This window comes from Pelophylax lessonae (assembly GCF_965119305.1).
Source record: "Pelophylax lessonae genome assembly, chromosome: 1".
NCBI classification, from domain to species: domain Eukaryota; kingdom Metazoa; phylum Chordata; class Amphibia; order Anura; family Ranidae; genus Pelophylax; species Pelophylax lessonae.
In genome coordinates, this window is record NC_138768.1 from 254,599,877 (window position 1) to 254,613,192 (window position 13,316).

Here is a 13,316-nt window from a genome sequence, read left to right on the forward strand (position 1 = left end):
CCCAGGATCTCGTCGGAAGAAGCATGATGTCACTCCCTGCTGTGAGAGAACCAGGGGTAAGGAAAGCATACAGTATATACTTTTTTTTTACCAGGTCACTGAGGGCTTGATTGAAAGTTCCTTTACTGCTCTCAGTATATACAGTATTAGTATACTTAAATGCCCATAAGCCTGGTATCTTGTTCACTTTAAAGATAACGAAAATGTAAGAAAATTTATTAACCACTTAAGTTATCAGATCTTCCAATCACTTTTTCATAAATTGTTTAATTCATAAACAAATATATGTAGGCATGGGACTGTTCTTTCACGTGAAATGGGTATTTACTACATAAACAAATATATGTAGGCATGGGACTGTTTTTTCCTGTGAAATGGGTATTCAGCTATTGAATAACAGCTATCTGTTATTTTTATCTCAGAAAACCCAGTTTTTCTATTTCAACACCAGGTGTCACCATGGCTCCTCATCCATATGCAATACAAATATCTCTCATAACATAGATGAATCAACACCTCTTTTCTAAATTTGCCTTAACATATTTATTTTGAAAAATTAAGTTTTCTGCAAGCCCTGCAGAATATTAAGCTAATGCTACATTAGAGAATGAAACAAGCAGTTATCTAGCCATAAACACAAAACCAGTGAAACATGAAACGCTATGTGCATTCAGTTCAAACACTCTTTGATAAGAAGAAAGACATTAGGCCTTTGCTGCTTTCTTAAAAATGCATGCAGCTGAAGAGAAATGAAGCAATCTGTATCTGCAGATGACAACGATGGTGGTTATCTTTATCAGTAGAAAGAATATGTTACAAACACAACAAACTGCCTTTTATTTAATAAGGAAAATAGCAACAAGCAAATTATGATAGCCTATGGTACCTAAACAAGAATCCTGTGTCATTTTGCTATATACTTTTAAAGGATTACATTTGATTGGTTACTGTGGTTTACCACACTTTGAACATTATCCGTCCACTGAACTGATTACTTAATGCATACTTATCTTCACTGGCGTCTCAAGCAGACAGCTTCTGTTCAGTGCTTTCCTAGTCGTCTTCCTTCTTTCAATAGTTGTGAGTGTCATTTTCTAAAAAATAATTTAACCCTTATCATAAAAATGACAACATCTAAAGGCACCTTTAGAAATGTTTAGTATTGGCTTCCTGGAAAACTGACTTTGCCCCCATAGAACATGTGGCAGGAACCTTTTAGGCCCCTTTCACAAGGGCTTTCCAATTCGGTCTGCATGTCATTTTTTCAGGCGGATCTGATCGGATGCTCCATGCACACCTATGGAGTAGCGGATATCAATGGAGACATGTCCGCTGACACCCGCTGCTATCCGATCCAATCCTGTCTGTGAAACTTGGACGAATGGAAACCCTATTTTCCACCCATCGGGAGGATCGGATCTGATGAAAATGGACAGGCGGTCCATTCTCATCAAATCTCCCATAGAGGAGAGCGGGGCTCTGATAGCTCTGTCTTTGCTAAGTAAGTGGAGACGGAGCTGTCATCCGCCTGAGCAAAGTGGAGTCCGTCGGGCGCATTGCCATGTGAAAGGGGCCTAAGGATGCATCTGTGAGGACAGGGTTACATCACCAGTACCACAAGAAACCAGAAAGAGGACAAACAGTAACTGTAAGAGCACTTTCACACTTGAAACTGCCGATAAAACGCATTGTGATTTTGCAGCGCTTTTGTGTTGTTTTTGTGGCTCTTTTCAGGCACTTTTGATGCGCTTCCCATTCATTTCAATGAAGAGGGGTGTTTTTGAGGCACTTTTTTTAATGCTTCAAACATGCTCCAAAGATGCTGCTTACATGATTTTCTTCACTGCTCTGCCAGCGCACCGCCCCAGTGTGAAAGCATTCATTGATTTTTTAATCGTTTTATTGAGCTTAGGAATAGGTTTTCATGAGCTTTTCAGGCGCTTTTATTAGCGCCAAAGCGGTTGCAAAGCACCTCAGTGTGAAAGAGCTCTAAGTAAAGCAAAAAATGTATGTTTAAATTTGGCCATACACTAGTAGACATTCATTTGAAGAATGCATGTTGGATTTTCAATACATTAGCAGGATCAAAATGGTAACTGTGTTGACAAAAAAACCTGCTTTTCTCGAATGAATTAATTTCTAACAGCGAATGTGGGTTTCATTTGGGAAAGTACATTTACTCCAAAACTGATCATTAAAAGCATACATTCTTTGAAGTAATTTTGAATGACATTCATCAAGTCGGATAGATGTACTGATGAGAATTTTCATACAATGTTTTGTGTAATGAATGTTGGATGATTTTTATATCAGCATTCAGAGCTTTATGCTGGTGTTATTTTTTAGTGGAGGAAAAAGTCCTATTTAATGATAGGCAACTGGCGCTACTGCATCAGAAAAATGGGTGCTCAGGAGTTGTAAAGGCAGAAGGTTTTTTATCTTAATGCATTCTATGCAATAAGATAAAAAGCCTTCTGTGTGTAGCAGCTGCCCCAGCACCCCCTAATACTTACCTGAGCCCCCTCTATCCAGCGATGTCCACGAGTCCCTCAGCTGTCTGGGACTCCCCCTACTGATTGGCTGAGACACTTTGGCGCAATTGGCTCCCACTGCTGTCAATCAAATTCAGTTAGGCAAACAGGAGGGAGAGGGGGTGGGGCCGAACAGCAGCTCCATGTCTGAATGGACACGGAGCTGCAGCTTGGCTCAGGTGCCCCCATAGCCAGCGCGCTCGCCCCCTAGCTGCAGGCACGTTTTATCCATTGATGCTGTTATATGATGTCTACTATGTAAGTGCATTACTTTTTAATAAATTTATGTGCCTCAATGTACTTCACGATTGGTTGCCCCTCTGTCTTTTTTCTGAGCCTGCATGTGAAAGACACTTCTGTGGGGTCCTGTGAAGGCATTGTACATCTGTGAATTGTGAAGTTCTCTCTCCCTGCTAAGGAATGTGAGGAATGTGACTAGGAACCATCATTTACGCCGAGCGCTGTTTGCTCTTATGCCTGTTTGACCACTCTGTGACAGGAGGGTCAAAAGTTCCGGTAAGAGGCTACGGGTATCAGCACAGGGTGTAACTCATCTCTTTCATTATTCACTGGTGATTGGCTGATTGGATCGGGTCCTTTCTTTCTACCTGCAGTTCTACTCCATTAGATTGTTCATGGACTGTATTACTGTGATAGATTGTTTAATATATGTCTGGCGCAGCTCCTAATATACATCTACTGCTTTATATGGACTGTGATCTTCCTATTGAGCTAGCAGAGATGTGTACATATATTTTATATTGTCTTAGTATTTTTCTGTCTTAAGCGCAAATATCATTCCCTTTTTTATTTGCGTGACCGACGTATGCCTACGGCGTTTCGCGCATTAGTGGCTGCCTGCCGCAGTATAACTGCGGCGGTTGGTTTTAAGCAGATAGTATGTTTATTTTTTTAAAAAAAGCAAAAACCACAAGACTTTACAATCACTTTAAAAACAAGTTAACTTATACTGACGGGCTTTGACAGAACACTGTACTAGCAGGTTACTACCTATCTTAAGTTGTTGATTGTAACGGTCCAGAGGACCTCTCAGACAATCAGCAATAGACTATTCCAGCCTTGGTGCCTCTAAGATTAGGACTAATAGAACTAGCAACAAATGGAGTAAATTAAAGCATCCTTGAAAACTCACTAGGCGATCCTTGAAAACTTAGTTATTCAAGGAAGCCTACCCCACCTCCACCTAAGAACTGTACTTGAGACCCCTCCATTAGATCATCCCCTGCAGCTAATACCATTGTACCACCTCCCCCTGCCTTTAGATTGAGCAGGGCTCTCCTACTCCTTCTGTATTGAACTATATTGGCAGTGTACTGTCCCCATTTACATTTTAAAGCTTTGCATAAACGGTTGGTGCTGTATAATAATAATAATAATTAAAATAACCATATTGCTTTTATTGCTTTAGTGCTCTTTCACACGGGCGGTCCGATCAGATCCGCCTGTCAGTTTTTTAGGCGGATCTGATCGGATCCTCCATGCAGCTCTATGGGGCAGCGGGTGTCAGCGGAGACACCTCCGCTGACACCCGCTGCCATCCGCATCCGATCCTGTGCTGAAATCTGGATGGATGGAAACCCTATTTTTCCATCCGTTCAGTAATCGGAGCGGAGCGGATCTGATGAGAGCGGACAAGCGGTCCGCTCTCATCCGATCCCCCATAGAGGGCAGCGGGTGCTGAGACACCTCCTTCTCCGCTCTGCAAGCGGAGACGGAGCTGTCATCCGCCTGCTCAGCGGGGATCGCGGATCGATCCCCGCTGAGCAACACGGATCCGCCTACGGAGGCGGACCGTGTGAAAGAGCCCTTAGATGACTGCCTGCATACCGCATACCCTTTCTTAGTAACTAGATTGCCAGTATCCTGAATAATATTCCATCCTTTTCACTTATGACGGTCAAGTTTGTTTGCATGTTTGCAATCTACAAGCCTATTACATTCATCCCTGATTCTAGGAAAACAGAAGTTTCCTAAATGCAGAACTAGATCTTATTCTCTTCAGAACAAATGCATTAAAACATGCTGCATTTTTGAAAGACTGCATTTGAATTCATTAAAATTACAAAATAACATGTTTATGTGTCCAACAAAAAGGAGCAGGCTACCACTGCAACACAACGTATTGGTGAAAAAAATAAATTCAAAACTGAACTTTCTGATGTCCAAGCATTTTGTTAGTGCTGGAAATAAAGTTGAAATGTATGGAAAAAACAGCGCTAAAATACAATAAAATGTTTTCTCAGCTCAGAGCCTATTTAAATGTTTGAGCTTTAAAAAGACCACAGCTACTGTACCTATTTCAACACTTACAATACAAAATTGTCGGCCTAGTACCCAAGAATTCAAACAACTGCTGTTTAAAAATTCATTGTTGTTCCTGTAAATCATTCTGATTATACGTGAGAGGGATCACATTCTAAAAACATTTTTTTTTTAGATGTTGTAGATCCCACTGGGAACAAAAAGGTGCAAAGTACATAACCACTAAACATTCCGAACAGCAAGATTTGGTGCTGCACAAATGCATGACAATTTGGGTCCCCTAAGGTTAGTCCTGCATTTAAATTGTTAGATTGATGCTGTTAAAAAAACCCCTGAAAAACAAGACCTTTTTTACTCCTCTGTCATGCCACTCATTCCTCTGATCTTCTCCCAGTTCAAGAACGTCAGCCTCCGGTAAAGTCTTCATATTCAACACACTTCTAGGTGTACCAGATGATGTTAGCTGGCCGATGAAACTAAAGCAAGCATTGAGGGATGGAGGCATTCAACACTCTTGGAAGTGCTGGATGTGAAGATTCTGCCAGAGGCTATAGCATAGCTCCTGAGCTTAGAGAACATCCAAGGAATGAGCAACAGGCTGCTTCATTTATTTTTAAATATAGGGACGCTTTATAGTTAGGATTTAAGGTTGGATATAAGGGAGGTAGGTGTTTATCTAAACTTTAGGGTACAGCTTAAGTGTTAATTGTTGCTTTTTAGGCTTGTGCTAAGGTTAGAATGAGGTTAGGGGTCAAGTGGTAGGGTTAGGTTACACATTTGGTCGTACCCACATTTTAGGTGTCACCCTGCCCTTATACTTTGTGTCCCAAGGTAAAATTGATCATAGCAACATCTCTGTACACTCAGAACCAAGTGACAATATCATATAACATATGTAAAATAAACGTATGCATTTACGTCTTACAGTGCCACTTGGCATGCTACATAAACCAATATATGTTATTCATTTTGTAACTGCTGCCCTAGGCCTAGTCTTACCTGATCTACCCACAAGACATGGCTTGCAGGCACTCTAGCCCTGATCTTAGTAACTATGGAAACAGAAGTAAAAGGCTAATACTATGGAAAATCAAAGAAAGACCTAAGCTTATTGGTTATCTGTGTTGATGTAATGTAATGTACATGATGTGTAATGTATACAGGCTAGCCCTCAATTATAATTCACTTTGTGTTTGAACTAATATATTACAATATATTCTGTTTAGTGACTTACCACTGTGGGGTTTATTTATTAAGCTAGCGAGTGCAATCAGCTTCCAGGTTTTATTGCCAAAGCTTAATTGAACAAGCTGAAGTTAGAAGCTGATTGGTTTCTATGCAGAAATGTGACTGATTTTGTACTCTCCAGCTACCAAGGTAGTGAACAAGCACGTAGCAGTCGTGTGAAACGCATCTACTGTCCTGCCCTGCTGTACCTTGTACCACTTATGTGAATAAAGGAACTTTTCTTCATTGGATTCCGTGGTGGTGTGCAACCATTTTCTTCTTTTCTGATTTTCAGTCCACTGACTACCCTGTAATATAATCACTGAATCAGGGTATTAGTGTGTCAAACCTTTATTTCACTGTACATGCACAAGCCTGCCTGTAGTCTCTATTTCCTGTGCATTTAATACATAGTCAGTAAATAGTCTTATTGAATAATATGAGAACTGCTTAATAAGGGAAACACTGTCTTGAGAAAATAGAGACTGTCATTGCTGAACATTCCTTCTAAAAACTCTACATGTCTGGCTGACTTGCTAATGCATTGACTTTGCTGCTTTATTCGGCCCCCTTGAACTTTGCGACCTTTTGCCATATTTCAGGCTTCAAACATGAAGATATAAAACTGTAATTTTTTGTGAAGAATCAACAACAAGTGGGACACAATCATGAAGTGGAACGAAATTTATTGGATATTTCAAACTTTGTTAACAAATAAAAAACTGAAAAATTGGGCGTGCAAAATGATTCAGCCCCCTTAAGTTAATACTTTGTAGCGCCACCTTTTGCTGCGATTACAGCTGTAAGTCGCTTGGGGTATGTCTCTATCAGTTTTGCACATCGAGAGACTGAAATGTTTGCCCATTCCTCCTTGTAAAATAGCTCGAGCTCAGTGAGGTTGGATGGAGAGCGTTTGTGAACAGCAGTTTTCAGTTCTTTCCACAGATTCTTGATTGGATTCAGGTCTGGACTTTGATGTGGCCATTCTAACACCTGGATATGATTCTTTGTGAACCATTCCATTGTAGATTTTGCTTTATGTTTTGGATCATTGTCTTGTTGGAGGACAAATCTCTGTCCCAGTCTCAGGTCTTTTGCAGACTCCATCAGGTTTTCTTCCAGAATGGTCCTGTATTTGGCTCCATCCATCTTCCCATCAATTTTAACCATCTTCCCTGTCCCTGCTGAAGAAAAGCAGGCCCAAACCATGATGCTGCCACCACCATGTTTGACAGTGGGGATGGTGTGTTCAGGGTGATGAGCTGTGTTGCTTTTACGCCAAACATAACGTTTTGCATTGTTGCCAAAAAGTTTGATTTTGGTTTCATCTGACCAGAGCATCTTCTTCCACATGTTTGGTGTGTCTCCCAGGTGGCTTGTGGCAAACTTTAAACGACACTTTTTATGGATATCTTTAAGAAATGGCTTTCTTCTTGCCACTCTTCCATAAAGGCCAGATTTGTGCAGTATACGACTGATTGTTGTCCTATGGACAGAGTCTCCAACCTCAGCTGTAGATCTCTGCAGTTCATCCAGAGTGATCATGGGCCTCTTGGCTGCATCTCTGATCAGTCTTCTCCTTGTATGAGCTCAAAGTTTAGAGGGACGGCCAGGTCTTCGTAGATTTGCAGTGGTCTGATACTCCTTCCATTTCAATATTATCGCTTGCACAGTGCTCCTTGGGATGTTTAAAGCTTGGGAAATCTTTTTGTATCCAAATCCGGCTTTAAACTTCTCCACAACAGTATCTCGGACCTGCCTGGTGTGTTCCTTGTTCTTCATGATGCTCTCTGCGCTTTAAACGGACCTCTGAGACTATCACAGTGCAGGTGCATTTATACGGAGACTTGATTACATTCTATTTATCCTCATTAGTCATTTAGGTCAACATTGGATCATTCAGAGATCCTCACTGAACTTCTGGAGAGAGTTTGCTGCACTGAAAGTAAAGGGGCTGAATAATTTTGCACGACCAATTTTTCAGTTTTTTATTTGTTAACAAAGTTTGAAATATCCAATAAATTTCGTTCCACTTCATGATTGTGTCCCACTTGTTGTTGATTGCTCACAAAAAATGACAGTTTTATATCTTTATGTTTGAAGCCTGAAATGTGGCAAAAGGTCGCAAAGTTCAAAGGGGCCGAATACTTTCGCAACGCACTGTATATACACTATTTCTACTTCTCAGTAGCTCAGTATCTACCTCACTACTTCTCGCATGATAGAGTCACTGTAAGCAAACCTGGATTTGGACTGTTCTAAGAAAGGTAACAGGTATGCATGATAGCAGTTTCAAGGAGCATATACACATATTTTCTTCCCTGCATTCCCACACTGCCTCAATCTGCTAAAGGAGTGTGTATTTCTGGCTGTTCCTTTTGCTTCCCAGAGAGCAGAGTTTGGTGCATTTTCAACATCCAAGCATTGTCAGGTGAGGATGAAGATGGGGCTGCAAAGGCCCTGGCGATTTGAGCGAAAGTTTGGACCCCCCCCTTTCCCCCTGCAGCCCTCCTGGGACACATCACAGATCCCAGAAGACTGTGGGATAATTCACAAAGTGCAGTGCAGCTTACGTATGTGCAGTTGGATACTGCCTGTGAAGCTGTAAGGCTTTACTGCTGTTTTCCTTTACTTAAGATGCGGGCACAAGGACCTGAAACAGAATGAAGAATCGGCTAGGGTAAGGACATCACTCGATCCCTGGACAGGTAAGTGTCCTTATATTAAAATCCTTTTGCTTCCCAGAGAGCAGAGTTTGGTGCATTTTCAACATCCAAGCATTGTCAGGTGAGGGTGAAGATGGGGCTGCAAAGGCCCTGGCGATTTGAGCGAAAGTTTGGACCCCCCTCCTTCCCCCCGCAGCCCTCCTGGGACACATCACAGATCCCAGAAGACTGTGGGATAATTCACAAAGCGCAGTGCAGCTTATGTATGTGCAGTTGGATACTGCCTGTGAAGCTGTAAGGCTTCACTGCTGTTTTCCTTTACTTAAGATGCGGGCACAAGGACCTGAAACAGAATGAAGAATCGGCTAGGGTAAGGACATCACTCGATCCCTGGACAGGTAAGTGTCCTTATATTAAAATTCAGCAGCTACAGTATTTGTAGCTGCTTACTTTAAAATTTTTGGGGGGGAGACTGGAGCTCTTCTTTAAGTGGTGCATGAAGGAATAGGAGTAAGTGTATATCACAAATACACAGCATAAGAGGCTTGACTCTTGGCATGCTTTTAAAAAACTCTCTTAGCTTGATATGCAATAAAAGTTGTTTAAAACTTTTTTTTTCCAGTTTATAGTTGTGTGATTTAGCAGGCCTCCCAACTTTTGTACTTGATAAAGAGGGACAAAGCTGTTAAAGTGGTGGAATGTGGTATGCATTGCACGCTGCAGTGAAAGGTGAGTGTGGCCAGAAAAAAGTGGGCATAAAATATGGGTGTAGCTAAAAAACATATACCTGTAGTAGCTTTGATAATAATGCCACCTGGAGCTAGAGGACATATCATAACAATAATAGAAACAAAGCCTCTAGGTATTATTTATTAATAAAATGATTTATGTATTTGTTTATCTACCTACAGATTTTTAGTCTGTACAGTATATTAAAAATGCAGGGGTCCGAAGTTTGTAACACACAGGTAAGTGTACCGAGTACAACCAAAAAGTACCCCCTCCTCCCAGTACAAATTCTTCCTCATACTTCTAAACCTCCACAGTACAGATATTCCTCAACAGCCCCAACTCCCCACTCAGTCCATATTTCCCCTGACAGCCCTGAACCCTCCTCAGCACAGACTCCTTTCCCAGTCCTCTCCCTTAGTACAGACTCCCCTCCCAGACCAACCCTTCAGAACCCCCCCCCCCTACTCAGCCCCCTCCCCTAGAACAGACCACCCCTCAGTACAGAATCCCCCTCCAGCACACATTCCCCTTCTAGTACAGATCCCTTCCATCCCCACCAATAACCCCTTTACACCGAGAGCCCCAGGCCCCGTACCAATGATCGGGATCTGGATCTCTGGGGTCACTTGATCGATGTGGTAGCCTCTGATTTTTACAATTTTGGGCCAGCTATTCTTTGGGTAAAAAATAATTAAAAGCAGGAGATATCTAAAACTATTTACTGCCAAATGAAATCCAATGTGTCCTAAAAAACAAGGTATAATCCATCTGGATGCACCAAGTATTTGTGATGATATATACAGGTTTACTAACACGTCAAAATTGCAAAATTGTGCTTAGGCATTTCGATTTGTTTTACCCTTAGATGTGAAGGGGTTAAAGACCTCTTCTCCCCTTAAACTCACTCATCAGATGAAATGCAAACCTTGCATGGCACGGCAGTGGGAGGTCCTCCCTCCTGCTGTGCTATGTAACAGGAGCTGAGGTGAAGGCTCCCTTGTCCTTGCATATGAATCAGCTGCAGCACAGATTGCAATACACACCTGACAGGTATTGTAATCCCTATACATTCTACCTAAAATTAGAAAAAAAAAAAAAAACAGCTTTTTCCATTTGTTAAACATTAACTTATGTAACAATGCTCATTGTAACTGAAATGTGCAGGCTTACTAATGCATTATCATAGTTAATCTTTATTGCAAGACATTCTTTTTTTCTGCCACAAGATGGAGCTTTATGAACTTGGATTAATCATCAGTTAAGAGGATTGCATTTTGGGAGTTGTGGTTCTAACTAGAAAGAACTCCAATGTTAAACCAACCCAACTGGACTTCAAAGAACAGCCTGCTGTTGTATGGGAGGGGTTATATAAATTAGAAAACCCGGGAAGCCAGAGGGGAGTCTGGGAAAGGAGTCTGGTGTGTGAGAAAGTGCAGGCCCTGTCTGGGAGAGAGACAGGGAGAAAGATCAAGGAGAAGACTGAGCCTTACAGTAGAGACAGTGCCTGTCAGTTCTGGAGAACTGGTAAAGCTGCTGCACTTTGCCAGCACAAAGTCTGCTTCCATCTCACCGTGTGCAGGAGCCAGCGATCATCCTGAGGCCTAGTGCTGGAGACCCAGACCTGATGATTTCTGCTGTGATGCTGCTGAGTCTATCTAAAGGGTGTTACTGTATTGCAGATGTACATCTGGAGTAGTTTAATCTTAAAGGGGACCCCCGCTCATCACCGAAGTAGACCTGCTGCTACAATTACTGAGCTGTTGATGAGGGAAATATTAATCCTTTGTGTCACACTGACTGACTGTAGTGTAATTCATTGTAAGACAAACCTCGCTATTACTCTTAAAGGCACCACCAACTATCCTTTGATGTTCTGCAACAATCCTGCTTTTAGAATTTTAACCCTGAACGTCCGAGATGCATCTCATAATATACTCCTGATAATTAACCCCTTGCTGGACACTTTGCCACTCAGTGCCTTTGGGAACTCAGTGTTCTACAACCATTTCTTTATTACAGAAAACATTTTCTTTATTTCCTAAAGTTCTTCAGGAGCTCCAACGTGGCTGGCCGAAGATTTACTTTGAAGACTGCATTACCTTGTTACCCTGTTTAGTCAAGAGTTTATAGTTATTTTACAGTCATTGCATTGTAGCCTAGGCCCTAACCTCCTCACTATAAGTGACTCTAGGCAACTTAGTCATTGTTCTATTGATACCAAATTCACCATCGCCTTACCTTATTCATTTCCAGTGGGGAAAGCTACAGTTTATTCAGCTTTATCAAAACCTAAGGAGGCACTCTTACTGCATTGATTGATATTTAAACTGTATGTGCTAAAACGTGTACTGCATTGTGATTTCCTGTTATTTTTTGACTACTCATATTCCTAATATAACTTGTTATCATACTCCAAGATCTCGAGTCTCATTTCAGGGTGACCCTGAGGCATTTACCAAACCAATTTGTGTCTGTTGACGAGTATACCCAAGGTGTCAGGGGTACAGAGGTTTTTGTGGAGGTCAAGGTAAGAACAGAGGACCCAATTCAACCAGCGGCTCTTCCGAGGGTAGCGCTACACTTATAACACAAAAACAATGAAGGGTGTATGTTTCTACAGTTTTTCCAATGACAACTGTAAAATTTTGGCTTTCCCAAAATGTTATATTCTAGTGACAGTAGACATCAGAGGGCGATATAAAAGCTGGTAGGGGTTTCAGCACTTCCATACTCTAATACTCTATACTATACTTCCATGCTATCGAAAAATGTTTTTACTTTAGATACACTAATATTATTGCAATGCTTTTAAAATTTGCAGTGATTAGGCTAACCATTTAGTGTTGTTAACCTTTTTGACAGTATGGTGTAATACCAGGAGGGTGATATCAGGAAAGCACACTGTAGACAACATGTAGATAGGAACTGATATTGCTGATATGATCACTTTGAATTCTTTATCCCGATGCTTCCTTGCACCAGTTGGCTTCAGGGTTCTGCTTCCTTCTTCCTTTCTGAGTCTGATTTAGCTCCCTGATTAATATCCGCAGCTGGATACTGCATACCTATTGAAGCATTCACTGCGGCCCATATGCTTATTTCCCCTCCCCCAGTTCTATTACAGATGGGCTGTGGCAAAAGCACCAAGGCATTGTCAAGAAACTGACAGGGGAAAAATAAACCCATGTCATAGCATTTAGAAATTGTATTCTCTAACAACACCTTCTGTTTACTACACATCTGCCACCCTGGTGGCCCTCATTATGGGATGCTGTGATATTATATACTGTAAGTCATAAAAAAAGCTGATTAAACGAATATTTCCTCTTTGCATAGACCTATCAAAACTGCTCTGCATTTGTTAAGCCATGTTTTTTAAAGATTGACAGCCATTTGCATTTCTACCATCATTAAAGCTTCCATTGTCCACCTATGCAAACCAAAGCAATAACATCTACTATTCAATTACTCTGCTACAACATTCATCCTACGAGCTTTCACTATGAAGTGTGACGCTGGGAAATCTTCCACAAAATCCTTTCTGCCTCCTTAAAGGGTACTGGTGAGCATTTCTGCATATCCATTCTTAAATAGACAATACTATACCCATCAAGACCCTGCATTCATTTAACCACTTGCCGACCGCCGCACGACTATCTACGTCGGCGGTCAGCCCCTCACAGGCAAACTAACGTAGGGCTACGTTGCTTGCTTGTGAGGGTCTAGGGAGCGAGCGCGCGCCCCCCGGGGCGCGCTCCCGCTCCCGCGTGGTCACGGACCCCCCCGCGCGTGTGACCAGCGGACCCGATGTCCGCCGGTCACTCGGCGATCGGCGGGGGAGAGGGAGAATGTCAGGCAGCTTGTGTAAACAAACTGC